General features: G+C 37.9%; 1 pseudogene across 1 annotated transcript in view; it reads left to right on the top strand.

Annotated features, from left to right (window-relative positions):
- The first annotated feature begins 2,286 nt into the window (after window positions 1-2,286).
- Window positions 2,287-21,136, top strand: part of LOC306652161 (SERTA domain-containing protein 3-like) — a 33,915-nt pseudogene continuing 15,065 nt past the window's right edge. The window contains exon 1 of the transcript in view: window positions 2,287-2,385. The product of the transcript in view is annotated as an SERTA domain-containing protein 3-like (transcript). The remainder of the gene's footprint in view (window positions 2,386-21,136) is intronic.

The raw sequence follows: 21,136 nt of genomic DNA, 5'->3' as shown, positions 1-21,136 counted from the left end.
AAAACTAAAATAAGGAGCTGATTCAAGTGGCAATTTTCCTCTTCCTTTCTCAACTTTCCAGTCCTTCTGTGGAATGTGGAAGCAATGATGATATAGAGAAGCTATCTTGTGATGTGAAGGAGACTTTTTAATAATAAGAGTCAGGGGCTAAGGATGGCAGAGTGCAGACAGACAGCAGGACAAGTGTGGATTGATAGCACTAAGACTCTGCTACACTAGTCCTACCACCGACACCTATGATATATGACAGAAAAATAAACATTTATTTTTGTGGAGATCTATGTTACCTGCAGTTGAACAGAACTCCTGATTGGCACATTATCTGCACAGAAAATTCTAGTTCATATGTGTCAGGCAAAAATAATCCTTCCCCACAATTCTACCCCCAACTCTTACTCAATCAGCTTCCCAAATCCTTGTCTTTACTAAATAATGAAGAATTAAATTTGTTTCTCCATTGTTGTTTAAAAAAACCTAGTGGGAAGTATTCTTTATGATCAGAACATTCTTGATGGTGTCCCTGATTAATCTAATACCCAACCTAAGGGGGTCCACAGATTCTAAGGTGTCAGCTTCTCTAGGGTCCTGTTCTACCTCCTTCCTGACCTCAGCCATTGCCTGACCCCGGCTCCCCTGAGACAGATGTGTGTACCTGCTTCAGGCCACTGTAGAGCATGTCAGGGAACCAGGGGCACACAGCATCTAATGACAGTGAAATAATTATTTTCTTGAAGGAAGTGCAACCATATTGACATTAGATCACACTTTTTAACTAAAATGAGGTAATTTTAAACATGTTTTATTAAGGGTCTATTTTGGCTTAAGTCAGGTTCTGGAGAAAGGCCCAGAAATTACAGATCACATTTCCATTCATTACAGGACACCAAAAAATACTTGCCTCCAAAACATTTTAATTTTCCAGCATCTTTGAGATAGTGGTGATTAGTGGAAGTAGATAGAATTTACATCAACTTCAGACCTAAAAACCCATATTACTGGATGACAGCACCAAAGTTGAATTTTAGAACCTGGATCTGGTTGTAGACAAAACTGGGTAAATATAAGCTTTATTCACTGGCATCAAAATGGTATTTCAACTCTCTTTTTTACTAATAACAAAAATAAAAATAAAGGGTAGAAGATGTATCTCAGAGGTAGCATGCTCCTCTAGCATGCATGAGGCCCTGGATCAATCCCCAGGGCAACAAAAATATATATGAAATTATTAAGGAGGTAAAACCACAGAGGACCCTATGAAATGTTTTACTGAAATCAAATCAGCTACTGAAACACAGATCTTCATGACATCCATAGAAATTATTTTCAGAAAAGCAGAAATGATTAAAATTATCACAATTATTTTTATTTTGTTCAGGTATTATTTTTCCCCTGTGATACCATACTCCAAAATAGATATGTTTTTAAAAGTTAGATAAATGTAAGTCAAAATTTTCTTCTAAATTAAATAAGTAACCCTCAATTACTTCTTACTTTTATTTTTTCCTGGAGTTTTAAAAATAAAGTGACCCCTTTCCCCAATAGACATTGAACTTGCCAGCCCCTGGAGATCTTCCTGTCTTATTTCTTGTTTACTTACAATCCCACAGGCCTGACTTTGTTGGTCCATTCTACTTTCTTGATTTCACTCAAAGCAATAAAACCTAGAAATCTCTTTGTCTCATTGGAGCAAACCAATAGGGACATAAAGTGAAAATGCAAAGAAAAAACCAATGTTCTGCCCAAATCTGAACACTGACAGAACCGAGCCTGATGAGCATGTGAAGTGACAGGAACTCTCATTTGTTGCTGGTGAAAGTGAAGAATGTTGCAGCCATGTTGAAAGGCAGCTCAAGGTTTCCTAAAACTAGACATATTCTTAAATAGATGCAGCAGCCATGCCCCATGGTATTTACCAAGAAGAGTGGAAAACTAACATCTAGGCAAAAACATGCACAGGGCCATTTTCAGCAGTTTGATTCAGCATTGCCAAAACACGTAAGTAACAAAGATAGCCTTCAGTAGGTAAATGAATAAATAAACAGTGGGAACCCCAGATCAAAGAATATTATTTAGGTCTAAAAAGAAATGAACTCCAAGCCATGGAAAGACAGAAAGGAATGTATGTTCCTGGGAGAAGCCAGTCTTGAAGGGCCTCGGGCTGCATGATTGTATCTTGGAAAGGGCAAAACAAAGATCTGTGGCTGGGCAGTTTAGAGGGAAGGAGGGGTAAGTAGGCAGAGTACAGAGGATCTTCATGGTGCTGAAATTATTCCATGTGTTGCTACCATGGTGGACACCAGGCCTACATTAAGACCTATAGAACCTACAACATGCAGAGTGAACATTCATGCAACTGTAGACTTTGGAAGCTGTGGATGCTTCCAGGTAAGTCCAGCACGTAATGAAAAACAAAACAAAAACAAAAAACAAAAAATGCTGCCTTTCAATTGGGGGATGATCATAATCCAGAAAGGTGAATGTATGTGGGAACAAAGGACAGATGGAAATTCTCTGTAATTTCTGCTCAATTTTGCTACAGTTGTAAAATTGCTTTAAAAATAATTTAAGAAATTACTTATAAATCATGTTCTTGTAAAATTTCATTTTACTAAAACACCGAGTCCCAACTGAAAGCACTGAAGAAGGTAGAGAAGACAAATCCTGCTGTATTAGGCAGTGGCTTTGGCTGCCTCACTTGGACCACCAGAGAGGACAGAATAACCCCTTCCCCTTCCACCTGCTCCTCTTATTTCTAATCCATATGAAACAACATCGGTGAGAATATATTTAGGGGAATCATTGTGTGGGACACTAGGTGAAGTTTTTTTTTTTCACATTTCTTCCTTCCCCTCATCCTTGCCCAGGAGTGCAGGGCTGCCCCACCAGGCAGCCAGAGCTCAAAAGAAGTCACATCCAAGAAAAGGCCCTGGGCTTTGCAGTTCTGGATCCTAAAGCAACTGAGATATTTAATTTAAAATTGAAGTGTGAGAGGAAGGTCTCCTGTCCTTGGGTAGGATCAGATACAAAGCATTGGGGAAAAAGGAAAGCCCAAGGGGAATAAGAGCTCACAGGCTGGTGACAGGTGTCCTGGCTTCTGTCCAGTGTTTGTTAGCTTTGGAAATCGTGGTGTATGCCCCTGAACTGAGGGTGAACAGCTTCCAGGTACATAATGCTGAGGGTAATTATTATAGAAATCAGTACACATTACTGAAATGAATAAGAGGGTCTTGCCTGCCTCCTGGAGTCTGGGATTGCAATGTGTACTCTACTTCTGCCAAGGGAGGGAAAGATTCTGGCAAATGTTGAGTCCTGAAAGCTCTGGACACTACCAGATACTTGTGGATGGGTCAGAGAGATAAAAAAGACTTTCAGTACTTCCTTTGGCCAGGTTGTACTCAACCTCCCATGACACCATGACATGCTGGTCTCCATCTACCAGAGGCCCATAGTGAGTGAAAGAAAGCCCTTGGAAACAGAACAGAAGGAAATTTTGTCACTATGTAGATGTGGGACCCTGACCTGATCATGGTCCTCCCTAGACCTCCATTTTCCCACTTACAAGAGTGTGTTGATGTAGATCAAACTTTAGCTATTTTTTGTTCATTGTACTTTATAGTTGCAAATGAATCATCATAATCTGTTCAGAGCTTGGATCTTTCATTCATTTTTACAACTGTAAATTTGCATAATTTCACACAATTAATTTTTTATTTTGTTTAGTGTGAAAAAAAAATTAGGCTTAGCCTAAACTTTAGATATTGTGTTGATAGATATTAAACCCTAAATTCATATTTAATTTAAATTCATATTTAATTTAAATATGAGCATGGTAGATAAAAAAGTATCTGAAAACTTGGGCGTATTCAGAAATGAAGCTTTGTTCCTGACATGATGAATCCCTCTCATAGCACAGAAGACATTGTACAGAGAGGCCTGTGAGGTCCAGGGGAGCCAGGCCATGTCAGAGGTTCCCTTGAAAACCTGCCTCCCACAGGTGTAGGCTTCAGGTAAGATCCCTTCTGCTTCCTAATGGGACTCTATACAGGAAGACTCCAGGCAGGTAGGAGTGAAACAAATCACCCATCCAAATAGATGGGATAGGGAGTTAAGAAGAATTCATAACAAAGAAATAAATAAGGCATGGGTTTTTTTTTTTTTTTTTGTGTGTGTGTGTGTCTCAATTAATATTGCCCATTTAATGCAGCATTTCTGTAATAGGCACTTTTAACTTTCCTGAGAGACATGCAGGATTAAAGCCATGGCTGATGGGAGCAGCATTTACTAAATCTGCCCCCTTGGAAGCATCTAGACAGCCTCAGTGTTCAGCCACCTACTTGCCTCAGAGCTTGGCTGGTGACCATGCACAGGTGACTGTGGCCCTCATCACACAGTCCACAAAAACAAAAGTGTTGCTGGTAAAAGGATGAAGTAGGAGAATATCATGCTAAGAGAAATAAACCAAACCCCAAACACCAAAGGCCAAATGTTTTCTCTGACATGGGGATGCTAATTCACAATAAGGTGGGGGGAACTAGGGTGGAATAGAGTTACTTTATATGAGGTAGAAGGGAGCGAAGGAGGGGAAGGGGTATGGGAGAAGGAATGTTATTAAAGTGAAACAGACATTATTACCTCATGTACATGTATGACTGCATGACCGATGTGATCCTACAATATGTACAATCATGAAAAAAGAAATTATACTTCATTTATGTAGGATCTAAAATGTATGAATGCATTCTATTGTCATGTACAACAAATTAGAACAAATAAAAAATAAAATAAAATAAAATAAAACAGGTTTACTATTTGGTCCTTTATAGAGAATGCTAACTGACCCTTGTTACACCTGTCTGAGAGCAACTTCACAGAGGATGACCACCACCTTCTCTTTGCTTAAGTAAATTCTAAAAGGTAGCTAAATAATGATTATGGCTGAATACAGCTGCTATGGATAAGCATATCTCTGCTGAAAGCAGGAGTATGGGAGCCCCCTTGGGAGGACAGAGCCACACTGCCCAGCTGTGGGCCCTGCAATTCTTCCTCACAGCTGTTCTTTAGAAATGCTTCCTTTGATTGGCACATAAAACAAGAATGTCTTCTTCAGGGGCACCTCTGCAAAGGTGGGCTTCAAAACATCTTGCCCCATTCTTATAGGGTTGGATAGCTCCTCCAAGATATTTTGTCCTATTTGAAACTTCGGAATGTGACCTCATTTGGAAATAGGGTCATTCCTTATTACAGAAGTAGGTGGTTAAGATGAGGTCAGGTTGCAGGAAGGTGGCTCCTTGGTCCAGCATGCCTGTTACACTTACAAGGAGAGGAGAGAACAGAAGACACAGTCACAGGAGGAAGATAATGTGAACAAAGATGCATGGGGAAAAATCTATGTGACAATCAAGGAAGAGATAAGGGTGACCAGTCTACAAACCCAGGACTGCCAAGGATGACCACAACAGAGGCTGAGAGGGGCATGTGTCATCCATGCTGTCTGGACTCACTGGAGACAGCACAGCCCTGCTAGTATCTTATTTCATTCTTCTACTCTTCAGAGCCATGAGAGAATTGATTCTTGCTATTTTGCGACACCTGGCTTTCTTAAAGGGTTCCCAGGAAACTAATCAAAATACAACAAGCAGCATGCCTCTCCAATGGGCTTGAGTCCCAGTATTAATTATCTGTTGGTACTATAACAAATTACCTCAAGTTTAGTATTTAGTTAGTGTATTAACATAATACAAATGTTCTACCTGTTAAAAGTTCAACATGGGGCTGGGGATATAGCTCAGTTGATAGAGTGCTTGCCTTGTGTGCACAAGGCCCTGAGTTCAATCCCCAGCACCAAAAAAAAAAAAAAAAAAAAAAAATTCAACATGGATCTTGTTAAGCCGATCCCAGGCATCTATAGGGCTGGCCTCCTTTATGGAGGATCCAGGGGAGAATTAGCTACTTGCCTTTTCCAGGCTCCAGAGAACCCCACATATTGGCCCTTGCCCTCACACTCCATCTGCAAGGCAGTGATTGGGGGCCCCATCTTTCTGGCTCTGCCTCCTCCATGACCTTCTGTAGACACAGCTCCTCTGTCCATAGTGGAACAGACCTCCAGTCCTGAAGACTTGCCTGAGGTCACTGCTCACCTGGTTAATCCTGGACCATCTCCACATCTTAGACTCCTTTACCACATCTGCCAACCCCTCCTGCCAGCTAAGGTAGCACATTCTATTTCCAGAAACTGGGATGAGGACATCTTGGGAGGCTAAATCTGCCTACTGCACCCCCAGCACAGATGTCCCATGCTGCCTGCTGTCTGAATCCCCCAGGCACTTTGGAACCTGTCCTGCCCACAGAGAGCATGAATAGTGCACCCTAACCAATCAAGACCATTTGACAGTGTGGGAAGGTTGAAGACAGGGTCGGAGCTCTCTTTTCCCTGTGCTCTGGAGGCTTTCTTCTTCTTATACAAATCTGTCTCAGTTTCTTCAGAATGCCAGCTATTCATTTCAGAGAGAAAAGTTGGTTTCTTCCACCTAAAACATACATATAACCACCATAAGGGGGCTTCTTTAAAAGACACCAGTGTTCTCCTCTCCAGGTTCTTTGCATATCTGCCTCCTGCAGCCCAGCAGCAAGGATGATGCTTGAACTGGCCCCAGCATCTCTCTGAGCTGGGGAGATGAGCCTAAGTCCACCCAAGGCATCTCATCTCTTTTCAGCATGGCCAGCTTCCAGGCAGGCTGCTGTAATTTCCATGTAGCTCCTTATTTAATCTCACCCATCTCAGAGTAGACATGAGCATCATCTGACAGAAGAGTTGAATCTTAATGATGCTCAGGGTTCAACTGGGGACACACTGTCCTTGAACTTAGTCTATATTTTAAACCCTTCATTGCAAAGACAGAGGATCCACTCAGTAGGGGGCAGTTCCAGGCATTATGCAAATATGGAAATGAGGTTATCAGCAACATAAGTTTGGAAATTTAGTCTGTGATGCTTTGAGTTTTGAGAAACGTGGACAGTGTAAGACTTGCTCCATTTCTCTGGATGCAGTGATGTCTGGAAAGGGCAGCTGAACCCACTGTTGGATGGTACAATTGAGAGTTTCCCTAGGAGTACTTAAGGGAGATATTTTGTATCATATCATAGTGATAAGGGATATTTTGGTGAATGTTTATAGACAGCTACCATGAAGTCTAAGTTGAATCTTGACTGCATATGTGTCATCATTAGAAAACTGAGATTGCTCTAAGTCATTTATGTAGAAGGGCGCAGAGACTTTCTGGGTATTCAAAGGTCTGTTTGGCTGGAGGACTACAGGCTGATAACACTGAGACAAGCAAAGTCTGGTGTGGATAGATGCCTGTTGTAGAAAACTACATCGGATCACTTGCAGGGTCCACCATTCTCCCTGGAGAACTGGGTTTAATGCTCCTCAAACACCATAAGCATCAACTGGCAGCCTGCAGGCTCATTGAGTCTGCCCTGTAGCTTCAGCACTGCTCTGAGGCCACCTGACTTTACACACCAGGCACAAGCTTCACGTCTACCATATCTCCCTGCAGTCCATGTGCAAACGCCCTGCAAATTAGGCATTCTCATTTCCAAAAGCAACACAATCATGGATACCTCTAATGCCATCTTCACAGAGAAGACCAGCAAGCTCAGTGTCTCCTGGTTCTCATTGTCATTGCTCCACAGGTATGCAATAATAAGAGAAAGCTTATATACTCAAGCCCCAGAGAAGACATCAAGTGTGAAATGTCTTTGGTGAGGCTTTTTCGCAAAATATTAGGAAGAGAATATAAAGTCTGAGAGAATATGTAGAAGGAATTTATTGCAAATGACTTTTTAACCAGAAGGAGATTGAATATCAAAGTTCCCTGGCTTTATTTTAGTTTGTGCAGCGTACATTTTAAGACAGCACAGGTAAGCCATCTGCCTCCACCAGGACTTTTATTATTACAAACTCTGTTCATAACATGGTTTTCAACCCAGGTATTTCCCAGGCTTCTTCCCCACAGTGTCTGCAAGGGGAGCTGGTGCAGGGCTGTTGGGGGGCATTGCTTCTGGCTAAGGGCCTGCAGCACTGACAAAAATCCCACCAATTTCTTCAAAGACCATTTTCTTTTACCAATGCTAATTCTGTGTACTGAGGGTTCATTTTTTTTCAATTAAATCAGAAAGTCTAAAGAATTGTTAGAAAAGGACTATGTGCTCTTGTGTACTAAAGCTGCTCCTTCATATTCACAGGAACCTGACCCCTAGTTCCCAGTGAAGAGGAAGCAATAATGTTTTCTAGAAAAAGTGATTGAAAACATGTAAATAGAGTTTTTAAAACTACATGATGAGCAGGTGGCATGTTGTGTTGTTGTCAAGGATGTGATTCACTGGATGAACCCTGGTACAAAAGTCATTTTAATGAAATACTTTCAAAAATCAAAACTGGGGAAAGAATACATGATCAGTATGCTTCTCAGCAATTGTCCATGACTGCGCTAAACCATAATTTCATCTAAAAACTAAAATTTCACAAAAACAGAAGCTTTATGTGAATAAAAGAAATAAAATTGCTAGAATTTAGATGGGCAAGGACAACTGAATTAATAAAGCTCATTTTATTAATTAATATATCTTGCATAAGAAGTTTATTTTGCCAACTTGGGCAAACAGCTCAAATGTTTTAGTGAAAGAAGTAGAGAGGAAGAGGGGAAGGGAGGAAGGGAGGAAGGGAGGAAGGGGAGGGAGCAGGGAGGAAGTGGGCTCCTTGCACAGTGGGTCTGCTGCCAAGCACCCACTTCAGAGTTAATGCATGCCTCTGTGTCTTTGTTGATGTCATTTCTTCTGCCTGTAACATGCATCTAAACAAGTGGCTTTTGTTAATCTCTCCCACTTCAGGCATCAGGCATTTGTCCCTTCTACGAATATCTCTGCAGATCCAAAGAACACCCTCCCTGAAGCGTCCTCTCCCTCATTGATGCCCTCCTTCAGGTCTCCTCTCAATGACACTCACTCCTAGTGGTCAGTGTCTCACAACTCTTTCCAAGCACTGACTCATTCCCAGCTACGTTCTGTGTCCTCAGTCTTCCTTACCCTTCCTCACCACATGTCTGCCTTCAAACTGTATGGACAATATCAACAGGTGTCAATGGGCTCCTCTGCTTTTGACTTCCAGCAGGGTTTGCCAGGGCCTGAGCCTCTCACACCCATTCTGTTTTCAGTCTTCTTAGGGTAGGAACAGATCCTGACCTCTTGGATCCACCCTTTACTGCCACCTCTGCCTCCTGTAGATGCCCCTCCATTTGTGGTTAGTGAGGGATGACCATGTTTACCAGGGATCCCCAGGAGCAGAGCTGATGACCACTCTAATGCTTCTGTATGGTTCTGTTCTGTCATTACTGTGATGAATTGCAAGCATGTCTTTACTTAGCATTGTGACAACTTGCCAGTCACTGAATTCCTTGCTGTCCTGCCATGCTGCACTCTGCTCAACCCACCTCTTCAATCTTTGGAAACTTTTGGAATATAATTAATTGATCTGATGATTCCAGCATTCAGATGAGTTGGTTTTTCCATGTACTTCTGAGAAATTCCCAGAAGCCACTTTCTGCAGAATGATTTGTAAGAAGTCATCGACTATGAGCAAGTCTTGTGTTTCTTGGGCATGGCTTCTATAGCCAGATGTGGCCTTGGTTCTAGTAGGATTCAGAGATGCAATGTGGATGCACACATACTGGCTTTATCCCCCTAATGAGACACAGCTCAAACCACAAATTCCAGGATCCCATTTCCCAAATAACCCTCTGTGGAAGTTGTAGAAGAAGTTCAAATATGTTCCAAAAAAGTTTGTTGATGAAATAAATTTGGGAAAAACTACTTAGTACACCCTTCTTATGAAGATTTGTGGCATAAAGTACAATACTAAAGGCTCTGAGAAGGCCTGCAGATAAAACAAATAGCAAGCAACACATTTCATTTTGTTCAGCGTGGTTTATCCCAATTTTATTCAATCATGAATTATCTTTTCATGCAATAAGTGTTAATATCTATCTTATGGAACAGAAAAGCAGTATGATCTTATATAGAATGCACAGTGTTACAGTGTTTGAAAAATTCTCCAGGTTTCCCTACTTGTGAGAAAATGGATGAGGCAAAGAGAAATCCTGAGGATGTCACACTGGAGCTTGCTGCTGCAGAAACCTAGGAGATTATTGCAAATATTGCAACACTTTCCTGGCCATTTTCTACCATGAGGCCTAGGGTTCATCTGGCAGTATGTGATTGAAGCAGGAGCAGAGTTTCTATCCAGGGAGGTAAATGCAGAGATATTAAGGGTGCATAACTAAATCATATTCATGATGAGTATGGTAGCTGAAGAAAGATGGGAAACTCAACTAATGGTTATGATTACATTCAGGTGCTAAACATTTGAAGGCCATATACATGGGTGGTGTAATATGTTAGAATATGCACCCTGCACCTATGGTGGTTGGTTACTTTTCCCTGGAAGTGAAATTCCTGGGAGGCTCCAGAGTTCCAGATGCCCAGAAGAGTGTGCCTTTGCCTGGCTCTGGGAATGTGCGGATCTAGTATCTCTCTGGGGTAGATATGATCCAACAAATTTCCAACATTCTGATCAGATCCAAACCATGGCCATTGAAACTTTCCATTTAGAACTCTACATCTGCCCTGCCTGGAAGTGCTTCAAACTAGTCTGTCCAGAAAAAAAAATATTCAATGAAGGGCATTTCTCATTCCATCTACCTCAAACTGAGAACAGGGAAGTTGAGAGTTATTACAACCAGCTTTTTTCCAGGCCACTGCAATTAGCATTTTTGTAAGAAACATATAAAAAAGAAAGGTTTAACAATGCCTAGTCCTTACTCTTCTTATGGGTTGCAGTCCAAGAAGAAACAGAAAGAAAGGAAGTCAGACATGAACAGTAAATATTCATCCTTGTCCTGTTTCACTCAACTTAACGGTTAACAATTCTTTGAGTTTTCATTACAGATTTCTTTTTGTGATCGGGTAGAATTTTGTGATTGGTTCATATATATACCTATGCAAATATTTGTTTCCTTTTTGTTTTTAAACATTTTAGTATTCTTTTGTTATTTTTGCAATTTTTTAGGACTAGTGGAGGTGTTGTTTTATTTTTCATATTTCTTTTGCTACTCTACTCTCCGTTTTTGTTTAATGACCAAATCCTCTTGTCTGTATGTTTACATATAATACATATGTAAGTATACCTATAATGTGTATTTCTTTTATTTAATATTTTCCTTCTTTTTTATGGCCTTCACTAGCTATCTCTCTTCTGCTTTCTCTCATTACATTTTGGATATTAAAAACATTCCTTTGCCCTCCTACATCATTTTCTTTCTCTTAACACACTGTGTTTTTACAGTCTTTTAGAACTATTTTGATTATATAATTTCTGTGCCCACCATTCATCTGCAGGTACTGATAATGTAGTAATTTTTATATTCTAGATTCAGTTCATGACTTTTTTCTTTTGCTGTTGTGAATTTCAAATGTGTCATTCTTGTTTGTGTGATTATTAATGTTACAGATGTCATAGCAGGCACCCTGGTGTTTATTTAAATTTTTAATATTGTTTGCTGTTGTTTGTTTTTCTTTTTCCTATGAGGTGATGAGAATCCAATGTGACAGTACAGTTTCATAGGGCAGAGTCACCCCTGACCCCATCAAGAGACAGCACTCATGAACATCCAGTTCTGCAGCAAAAACAGAGAGAGATAACACAGAGACTCCAGGCACCACACCTATGGGAGGTCACAATATAGACTGTCCCCATACACCTTTAGAATACACAGAGTTGTCAAGTCTATAAGAACACCAACAGAGTATGAACTGCATATACACCCTGCTGCATGCAACACAACTTCCTGATCTACGAGAAGGACCCCATTCTCCAAAGAGCTACACACAATGTTGAATCCTTAAGGTCTGACACAATACATGCTATATCACAATTTACTAATCATCATCAATGAACTAGCAGGGAAAATACATACAACAATTGAAGACATATACAACAATTCACAATTTGATATTTCAAAATACTTCACCAAGAAAAGGTTGTGCTTAAAATGACCCTCACATAAAAGTGGAAGAGAAAGACATCCTGACAAATGCACAAATTCCAACACAGAAATACAAGAAATATGAAAAAGAAGTTATTATGACACTTCTTAAAGTGCAAAAGTCACCAGAAACTAACTACAGAAACATTGAGGTGGATGAAATACCAGATAAATAATTCAAAAAGAATAATTATTTAAGAGTTCAACGAATTCCAAGAGAACACAGGAAAAATAAATGAATGAATCAAGGAAGTCACTACAAGATATAAGAAATTAAATAGACATTACTGGAAAAGAACCAAACAGAAATCTTAGAAAGACACAAAAAAATCAAATAAAAAATTAAAATAGCCCGTTTGCATCAGGAGCCCACCATTCTTTGAATCCATCCTAGACTCCTGTGCTATATCAGAAGACCCTGTTTCTGTGCTATACAGGTGCTGAAAAAAACATATGGAGAACAATAAGCATCCTGAAAGCCAGGACATGGGCTCCATCAACACGGAAGAGAAGCAGTTGTGGCCACAAGCCAAGGAAAACCATAAGCCATCAGATTTGAGAAAATGCCAAGAATAGTTCTCTTCTAGATCCTTTAGAGGAACAATTGATATTCAGGGATGTGGCCATTGATTCCACTGAAGAGGAATGGAAATGTCTGGATCCTGTTCAGCAGACTTTATATAGAGAGGTGATTTTAGCGATGTATAGAAACCTGGACTTTTTCATTTATATCTTCTCATCAAACCCAAGAATTTTCAACACAGCAGGGAAGAAAATGTTTATTCCAAAACCTGTTTAGGGGAAACTACGGAAAATAGGATATTGAAAATTTACCTTTAAATAAGAAATGAAAAACTGTAGAAGAAGCCAGAGGTCTGAAAATTTGTCTTAATAAACAGAATAAATGCATGATGATTATTTATAATGAAAATCATACTGTCTTGAGATTATTTATTGCACAACATATCACAAAACTGCTCAAATTTTGCCAGTCCATTTTGAGGACATATGTGTGCATTTAAATATATTCTACAGCATTGTTGGAATTATAGCCTTAAAAAATGGAAAAGTTGCTCTGTAGACTATTCTATGCTTCGGTTAGTAACTGGAATATTTTAAAATGTAGCATTGAGTTAAACATTCACTCAAACAGTTCAGTAGACAAAAGAATAAAAAGTAAAGAACATTTTTTACTCTGATCAATCTGATTATTATTTTTGAAAAAGGCTAAAATGAAGTTTCTACTTGTGACAAAACATATAATTTCAATGAACATGGGAAGATTTGTACTTACCTAATATTGCTAAACTAAATTCACATATTGGTAGTTGGAGAGACCTATAAATTTATATAAATCTTTCAAGAACTCTACCCTAAGTAATTACCAGGATATTTATTTTGGTATAAAACAATATGAATACTGTAAAACTCATAAATATTAATCCTTTTTTAAATCTTAGAGAAAATCAGTGTGATCATTTAAAAATAAAAATTTACAGAGATAATAAAAGTGAGAAAGTGTTAGATCAATGCTAAAAATCCATTCATCCAAGCGTTCATAGTCAAGAAATAACTACAAATGTAAAAAATGTGAAAGAGCTCTAAATAAAATGGCAATCATTACTGAACACCAGAAAATTCATATTGGAGGGAAGCCCTGGAAATTTAAAGAATGTATCAAAACATTTAAAGATTTCTCAATTCTTTATCATAGCAGTGATAAACCCCTTGTATGTCAAAAATGTGGCAAAGATTTTAATCCAACTTCCCCCTTACTAAACACCATTAGACTCACTATGAAGACAGACCAAACAAATGGAAGAAGAAATGTATCAAAGTCTTCAACCTTAGTAAACAGTACAGTATTCATACTGAATAAAAGCCCTGCAAATTTAATGAATGTGGCAAAGTGTTTAATCAAATCTCAAACCTTATTGTTCACCAGAGAATTCATACTAGAGAGAAGTCATACAAATGTAAAGAATGTGACAAAGCTTTACTCAAATATCAAAACCTTATTGATAAATAGAGGATTTTTTACTGAGAAAATCTTGCAAATGTAAAGAATGTGGCAAGGTTTTTCTTTTAGGTGAAACCTTTATTAACCAGAAAATCCTTACTGGAGAGGAGCCATACAAATGTAAAGTGTGGCAAAGCTTTTAATAACATGTCATCATTTATTCACCACCAGATACTTCATACTAGAGAAAAGCCCCACACATGTGAAGAATGTGGCAATTTTTATTGGAGGATCACACCTTACACAACACTCAAGAATTCATACTGGAGAGAAGACATACAAAAATAATGAATGTGGCAATGTTTTTAATCATAGCTCAACCTTATTATTCACCAGAAAATTCATAATGGAGAGAAGTCATACAAGTTTAAAACGTGTGGCTAAGCTTTTAATAACATGTTGTCACTTATTCAACACCAGATACTTATTCAACACCAGATAGTTCATCCTGGAGAGAAGCCCCACACATGTGAAGAATGTGGCAAAGTTTTTATTCAAATATCACACCTTACACAACACTAGACAATTCATGCTGAAGAGAAGCCATACAAATGTATAGAGTCTTTAATAACACATTTTATCTTACTCAACACAAGATACTGGATGAGAAGACCCACCATGTGAAAATGTGACAAATCATTTATTTGAAGGTCATACCTTTCAGAACACCAGAGAAACTCATACTGAAGGGAAGACAGTCAAATGCAAAAAATGTGGAAAAGTTTTTTATTCAAAGATATACCTTACACAACACCAGAAATTCATAGTGGAGCAAAGTTGTACACATATAAAGAAGTGGCAAAACTTGTACTCAAATTTCAAAACTTTCTGATCACCAGAGAATCCATACTGGAGAGAAGCCCTTCAAATTTTAAGGATGTAGGGAACATTTTTTATTGGAAGATCAACCATTTCAACACCAGAGAATTCATACTTGAGAGAATCCTGACAAGTATGTAAAAGCATTTATTATGAGATCACACCTTATTGATCATCAGAGAATTCATACTGCAAACAAGGCCTTATAATTGTAAAAAAAATAAATGTGGCAAAGGTTTTAAAAAGCTGTACATTTTCAAAGTATTGAAGTTATTAAAATAGATTAAAACATACAAATGTAGAGAATGTGCAAAGCTTTTAATGCAAGTTCACACCTTACAAATTGCCACAGATTTAGCATTCAAGAGAAGCCCTGTACATGCCAAGAATATGTCAAAATTTTATTCAAATGAAAATATCATACTCTTAAACCTAATGCATATAATACTTGTAGAATACCCTCTAACATACATGCCTTACATATCAGCAATACATTTATTATTAAGAAAAATGATCACATGTGATGTTAGCAAACTCATTATGCACCATTATTCCTGAGACTCAAGGCAAACTCTTAGCTGTAAGAGTAAAGATCAAAAGGAAGTGACATATATCCAAATACAATGGCACAATCAGAAATACTTCTGACTTCTCAGTACAAACTTAAAAATCCAAGAGGTCTTGGAATGATGTGTTCCAAGCTCTGAAAGAAAATGTCTACCTTCCAAGATTAGAATATCAGCAAACCTTGAACCTTCATAACAAAAAGGGAAGTAGAAATCTTCCAATGGGAATCAAAACTAAAATAATCATGACCCACAAACTGGCACTGCAGAAAATACTTAAATAATAAAAGCAGTAAGAATTAAAACCCAAATCTAGAGATCACAAATGGATGAATCTCACTTGAGTTGTTCAGCAAATAACATGGTAAACTAAACATTAAAATTAATCAAATAAACAGATTATATTGTTATACTGTGTGCATGTATGAGTATATAATAAATGTCATTATGTACGACTATAAAACACCAATAAAAATGTGGAAAGAGAAAAAGAAGAAATTAAATGGCAAGAATTAATCAACAACTTTGTAGAATAACAAGTTAAATATATCAACTTTCCAATTGAATCACACAAAACTGACAGAATGTATTAAAGTGCAAAACCCAATTATATGTTGTGTATGAGAAACTCATATTACAGGCAAAGACAGCCACATGCTGAAAGTGAAAGGGAAAAATTGTAAATGATATTCCTTGAAACAGAGCTCCTAAATGGAGGCAGGAAAAACTATGCCCAAATCTGACAAACCAAATTTTAAGCCAACATTAATCAGAAAAACAAAAGTCACTTAATTCTGGGAGAGGGAAAAACCCAACAAGAAGATAGAATGATAATAAATATTTATGCTCTAAACATTCATGCACTTAAGTACATAAAAACACTACTCAATGACTCATATAGATCCTAGCAAATAATACTGTGATTTCAACACATCTCTCCCACTCCATAGCTAACAGCAGTATAGACTCTTCAGTCCTAAAAAATATTATAAATCAAATGGACCCAACAGGTATCTATACAATATGCCCTCTAAAAATAGCTAAATTCACTTTCTTCTCAGCTTCTCATGAAACCTGTCTCCAAAAGAGACCATATTTCAGGCCCCAATGCAAGTATTAGCAAATGCAAAAAATAAGAAAGTTAAAAAAATTTATTCCATGTATCTTATATACACAATAAAAATGAAATTCGAAATTAACACCAAAATTATCAGAAACTATATGAAACATTGGGATGAACAATACGATTTTTGAACATGAAGGGTTTCATAAAAAAATTAGGAGAGAAAAAATGATTTCGAATAAAAAGAATATTGAATGCAAATATATCGGAGCTCTGCAAACACTGTAAAGGCAGTTCTAAGAGGAAAGTTTATCTCTGAGGGCTTACATTAAAAATTTGTACAAGTTCAGTGGCTCACAACTGTATTCCCAGCCGCTCAGTAGACTGAGCAAGAGGATCCAAGTAAAATATCTACAACAGTCCATACCATTTCATCTAGTAACACAGGACACAATATAACAGAGAAAATGCTGGACAACAATTCAGAAAATTGATGCTCAAATTATCAATGAACTAAAGGAAGATCTAAGAAACAAACTAGAGAAAACACATGGAAATGCAAAATATTTGAATAAATAAATTAGACAAAGGGGAAGTGAAAAGGAAGGGGGATAGATAGGAAAAAGAATAGAATAATCTAACATAATTTTCCTATGTACACTTTTGAAAATACATAAGTGAACCCCACCATTGTACTCATAAACAAAAATGGGGTCCTAGTTAGAATTAGATACATCCTATGTTTACATAATTTTATCAGAATGTAATTTCTACTGTCATCGTATAACTAAGGAGAACCAATAAAGTGAAATTTAGAAAAGAAAATAAAGACAGAATTTTCTTTAAAAACAATCAGAATGTAAGGCAAAATACATTAAATAATTCATTTGACAGTGTCAAATGAAGATTAGATTAAACAGAAAACTGAATTTCAGTCGTCAAAGAAAAGGAACATATGAACTGGAATCCTCAGTAAACAGCAAAGAAAAATACAATATAAAAAGACCCTGATCAGAAAACCAAGAACTCTTGAACAAAAGTAAAAGACCAAACTTAAGAATCACTGGGCTTAAAGAAGGCATGGAGATACAGATTAATGGCATGAAGAACCTTTCAGTGAAACAACAGCAGAAAATTTTCAAACCCTTATGAATCAGATGGACATTCATATTCAGAAGGCATATAGAACTCCAATAGTCAAGACAACCAAAAGAACTCTCGAAGACACACCATCATCAAAATGGGCTAACTTAGAAATAAGAATAGAATATAAAGGCTGCAAGGGAAAAAATATTAGATCACACTTAGAGGCAAATCAATAAGGCTCATGTAGTAGTATTTTAGCTCAGACTGTAAAGCCAGGATTTAGGATGAGACAATCCAAGCTCTGAAGTAAGCAATTACCAGTCAAGATTTCTATATCTAGAAAAGCTATCAGTCAGATTCAATGTAGAAATTAAAACCTTTCCAAGATAAAGATAAACAAAAAGCATCATCTCCTTATAATGGCACTGCAGCAGTGTGAACACGAGAAATCCTAAAAAATAGAACCCTAGGGCCCTCAAATAGATGAAGCTCACAAGAAATGCATGTAAGAAATGAAAATTAAGACTGAGTTAAACACTTGAAACAAAGCAAAGTGACAGGAAACATTAAACTTCTCTCCATAATAACTCTGAATATAAATGTCCTCAACTCTCCAATTAAAAGAATTAGATTGGCAGAATAGATTCAAAACCAAGATTGAACAATTGACTGTCTACAAGAAATTCATCTAATAAACAAAGATATCCACTGGAAGTAAAAGGATAGAAAAAGATATTTCATGCAAATGAAGTAAAAAAAAACAAGTGGGGGAAAGCTATTATCATGTCTAACAAAGCAGATTTTCAAGGCAAAATTAGTGAGAGGAGACAGGAATGTCACTACATACAGGTAAAGGGAACAATCCAAGAGGAAGTTGTAATAATAGTAAATATTGGTGCCAAAATGTCAGCTCAACTAATTACATGAAACAAATACTTCTTAATATTCGGTCTCAGATAGACTCCAATTCAATAATACTCAACAATTTCAATATACCCCTGTCACCAACAGAGAAGCCATCTGCAATACAAATCAATAGAGATACTTCTAGTTGACTGTCCCTGAGTTCAATCACATGTACCCCCCCAAAAATTCCCACAGTTGTCTTTATATACTAACCAATACCGTGAGATAAAATAAGGGCAATGTTTTTATGTATCTATTTCATTCTTTGCCATTCTACCATCACCACTATCAAATTTCAGAACATTGTATCACTCCTAAAAGAAACTGCAGGCCCATTAGTCATCACACTGTCATCTAATCTTATCCCCATGAAACAACTAATCTACCTTAATTTGTCTATTTTGAACAGTTCTTATAAATTAAGTCACATAACATGTGTCTTTGTGGTCACAGTATGTGAACAAAATAGGGCTCAATAAATATTTGCTCAACCAAAGGAAAGCACTAAAAACAAAGAATTCATTGTCTAGGAAAAGATCACAAAATTTTATAAGTTGGAGGAAATTAAATGTCATCTAGTCCAAATATCTTATTTTCCTCACCTCTAGGTGAGGAAATCTAGATCCATGAAAATCCTTGACTAACCCAGAGGCAGCCAGTCAGTCATTTAGTGACAGCAGTGAGACTTAAAAATACAAAAAGTTTGATTCAAAATGTAGAAACTTTATAAGACTGAGTCCCCAAAATAAAAGTTCCCTTTTGCTTTCACTTCACCTAATAGGATGCAGTGACCAGCACCTCCCTAGGTTTGGGCTTGCTTACTTGCTTGTGTCTAAATGTGGTTGGGTCTTTTTCTGATGTTTTAGAATAAGCTTGCTTCAAGAAAAAGACACAAATAATTTTCTCAAAATAACCAGCCCCTTTCAATCTCTAATATTCTGTTGCTACTGTGCTTGTCCCTTTGAGTGGGTGTTTTATGGAAATCAAAAACACACTAAGGAAGGAAAATAATCTGTTTTCTTGATTTACCTCTAAAATTACCTCTGCAATTACATAGGGGAAGATGGTCTTTTTAAAAATGATGGAAATGAGACATGCATGGAAAATAATAAACCTTATCCTAAACCAAGCTATACAGAGAAATTTGATCTTAGGTTTATCCTACACCTATATTCAAAAGTTAAAACAATCAGACGTCTAAATTAAAACAATATTTTACTGACTTTGGGACTTGGATAGGTAAAGAGTTCTTATTTCACATAATGCATTAAACCAAAACAGAAAATTGATAAATCAGAGCTAACTAAATCTTGAACATCTATCTCATTATCAAAAGACATCATTAAGACTGTAAATACATCAACTATCAATTAATACAGAATCTGTATACAAAATATACAAATAAACCTTACAAATCAATAAGTGAAAGACATTTCAATGTTAAAATAAGCACAAGACTTGAACAAGCATTTCACAAAAGACATTTTAATGACCAACATACATTCCAAGGGGTGTTCAGAACACTACCAAAAATGCACTTTTAAAACCATAGACTGGATGTTCAGCACAATGGTTCATAAATTTAAATGGTCATTATCAACTGTTGTTGAAGATACAGAGAAACTGGAACTCTCATGAATATTATTTTTTAGTTCCTTATAAAACCATAACATACACTGACTCAAGATTACAACCACGTGCTTCAAGAAAAATTAGTTCACTGCCCTGAGTGACAAGAATCTTGCTAGCAGCATTATTCCTGATAGCTAAAAATTGGACAAAATACAAATATCCATCAACAGAAAAACAAGACATTTTGTGATATAATATACAATGGATCATTACCAGCAATAAAAGTAAACTACTAGTGCACAAAAAAACACAGATGAGTCTTGCAAACATGCTGAGAGAAAAAGCTAGACATAGGGTTGGGGTGCGACTCACAGTTACAGCACATGCTTAGCATGCACCAGGCCCTGTCTTCAGGCTCCACAAGACACACACAGGCAGAGCACATGGAAGGACCTGTGCTCCGAGCTCCAGGACCACGCTGCCCAGTGGGGCGGGGAAATCCACGCCATGGGGAGGGGAAGCAAGGAGCCCTCGGCCCTGAGGCCTTGAAGTGGCACAGCACTCACCTGGCCTTTGAGGAGCTGCGTCAGGACGGCAGAATGTGAGGAGCGAGAACTCTATGAGGCCCCAGCCAAGAAAGGTGCAGAGAATATGGCTTCTGCTCCTGGCGCCACCACGCCGAAGTGCATGGGCAGAAGTTCCTCCCAACTGCCTGGTCCGGCACATCATGGTACCGACGCTTAGACCTTGAGAGCCAGAAGGAGGGACCGGGAAGGAAGAGGTCGGCCAAGGTGGAGCAGGAGGGGGAGGTAGAAAGTCAGGTGGGTAGAGAGAGCAAGTCGGAGGATGATAGTGAAGAGGACAATGAGAAGGAAATGGAGGAGGAGTAAGAAAACCAGGCAGAGGAAGACAACCAGGAGAAGGCTGAGGACTGCAGGAGAAACCAAGGCAGAAAGCAAATTTGACCCAGAAATAGAAATGGAAGCAGAGAGAGTGAGCAAGA

Source organism: Sciurus vulgaris, assembly GCF_902686455.1.
Source record: "Sciurus vulgaris genome assembly, contig: HiC_scaffold_137_arrow_ctg1, whole genome shotgun sequence".
Taxonomy (NCBI): Eukaryota; Metazoa; Chordata; class Mammalia; order Rodentia; family Sciuridae; genus Sciurus; species Sciurus vulgaris.
Note: the sequence above shows the minus strand (reverse complement) of the source record. Positions and strands in the feature narration are given on the sequence as shown.